Consider the following 2,230-nt stretch of genomic DNA (forward strand, 5'->3'; position numbering starts at 1 on the left):
GAGTGGAGGGTGGACCGAGCACCACGGTCAGCTAGGTATCAGACACCACGTCCAGCACCGACCCACCCTGGGTGTGACCGCTGACAACAGATCTGTGCCCCTGAGCGATACCTTGTTCTACCCTGCTCCTTCCAGCCGGCTCACCCACACAGTGGGGGGCTAACCCTCAGGTCTCATCTTCTGTTTCCTTGGCTCAGGCTCCAGACAAGGTGCCACCCAACAGTGGACCCTCAGGTAAATGCCAACGGGCCTGGGGGCACCACAGAGCAGTTCAGTGCTTCACGGGAGGAGAGGTGGTTCGCTGGAAGCTGGGAGGAGTGGTAGCTGCCTGACCCTTGCTGCCAAGCCTCACTTCCTCATCTGTAAAATGGGGCCAGCAGTGGAAGCTGCCTCTCGCGGAGTCTTAGTAAGGCCAGGCACAGAGCATCACCTGTGCCGAGAACCACTGTGGCCTCTGGGGAAACCGAGGGGGGAGGGGAGGCCTGGGGAGAAACCCCTGCAGACCAGCCAGGCAGGCCCAGGCCCAGGCGGGCATGCAAACGGGGCGGGGGCCCTCAGGGTGCCCAGAAGGACCCCCTTTGCTGGATGGTGAGCTCTGAGCTGGAGGAAGGCAGGGAGCCTGCTGTCTCCTGCCCCCCACCACAGGATGGGCTCGGCCAGGAGGTGCAGCCGGAGGAGGCTCGGCTGGGTCCCAGAGGGTGCAAAGAAATACCCCAGGAAGGAGCCCAGTGCCCACGTGGGCAGGGCGTTCAGACGGGAGGCCAGCGGAGGGGGGTGGGGGGAAGCGGGGGAGGGGGAAGGGGGAGGGGGACAGGGGAGGGGAGGGGAGGGAAGGGAAGAGGGGGGAGGGGAGGGGGAGGGGAGGGGGAGGGGGTGGGGAGGACGGGAGGGGGAGGGGAGGGGGAGGGAAGGGGGAGGGGGAGGGAAGGGAGAGGGGGAGGGGGGGCAACCCCGGAGCCCAGCTCCCCGCGACCTCCGGCGGATCCACAGGCTCACGCGGCGCCAGGAGGGGGGCGCCCACCAGCCCCAGACGAAACTTCTCAGGAGCCGGCACTGAACCTGGAGCTGACCTCTGACCTCGTGACCCCCACACCAGTGGACAGGCTTGGGACCCTGCCCGGCCATGAGGCGTGAGCAGCAGGCTCGGACCTCACTTCCGAGCTCCCTGAGGGGGCCTGGACCCCAAGACCTCCCCACCGGGGCCCACTGAGGATGACGGGGGGGGGGCCCTCCGGCGCAGTGCCGCCCGCCCCCGGCCCTCTCCAGGTTGGGGGACCCCAGGGCCTCCCTCCCCCGATTGGGGTCCACCCGAGGGAACGGCGGGGGGCACAGTGATGCCCACGAAGGGGGCCCACCGGGGCCGGGAGGCCGGCGCCAGGCCAACCGACGCGCAGCCGCGGGGCCGGCTCGGACCCCAGCCGCCGGGGGCGGGGGGGGTCCCCTCAGCCCGGCCCGGGCCGAGCGCGCGGGCTCCGCGCCCCGGGGACGGGCTGGGCGCCGACTCGCGGCGGGGGGCGGGGGGTCCCGGGCGCGGCGGGAGCGGGGGCGGGGGCCGGGCCCGCGGGGCCGAGCTCGGGGTCGGGGCGCCTCCCGGGGCCCCGGCCGGGCGCGCGCGCGAACTCGGGCTGCGGGAGGCGCTGCGGGCGCGGGCGCCGAGTTCGGGGAGTTGCGGGCGCGGGCGTACCTGGGGCGCCGGGCGGCCTGGCTGCGGGGCGCGGGCAGGAAGTCCCGGCGTCCGCGCCGCTCACATGGACTTTCTCCGGCCTCGCCCAGCACCGGCCGCGCCGCGGGGCGGGGCGCGGGGGAGGCGCGGGGCCGGTTAAAGGGACAGCGCGCGCGCCGGGGCGCCGGGGCGCCGGGGCGCCGGGGTCCCCACGCGGGGTCCCGGGCTCGGCCACCCCCCCCCCAGCGCCGCCTTCCGAGCGCCGGGCCCTGGGCCGGCCGGACGCGGAGGGCAGGGGCGGGCGCTGACCGCACGCTCGGGCCCCCGGCCCCGCGCCCCCGGCCCCGCAGCCGGCCCTGGACCCCGCCCCGAGCAGCCCCCGGGACGCGGCGCCCCGCGGGCTCCGGCCGGGAAAGGGCGGCGGGCGCGTCTCGCGCGGGCCGGCACCGCGGGAGGGCCGCCTTCAGGCCCCGTGTGCTCCGGGCGCGGGCTCATTAGTCAGCGGGAGCAGCGTGAAAACCGCCCACACGCCCGAGGGGCCGCGGACCCCGCGCGCTAGGTCGCCTC

This window comes from Miniopterus natalensis, chromosome 12 (assembly GCF_054644295.1).
Source record: "Miniopterus natalensis isolate mMinNat1 chromosome 12, mMinNat1.hap1, whole genome shotgun sequence".
Classification (NCBI taxonomy): Eukaryota; Metazoa; Chordata; class Mammalia; order Chiroptera; family Miniopteridae; genus Miniopterus; species Miniopterus natalensis.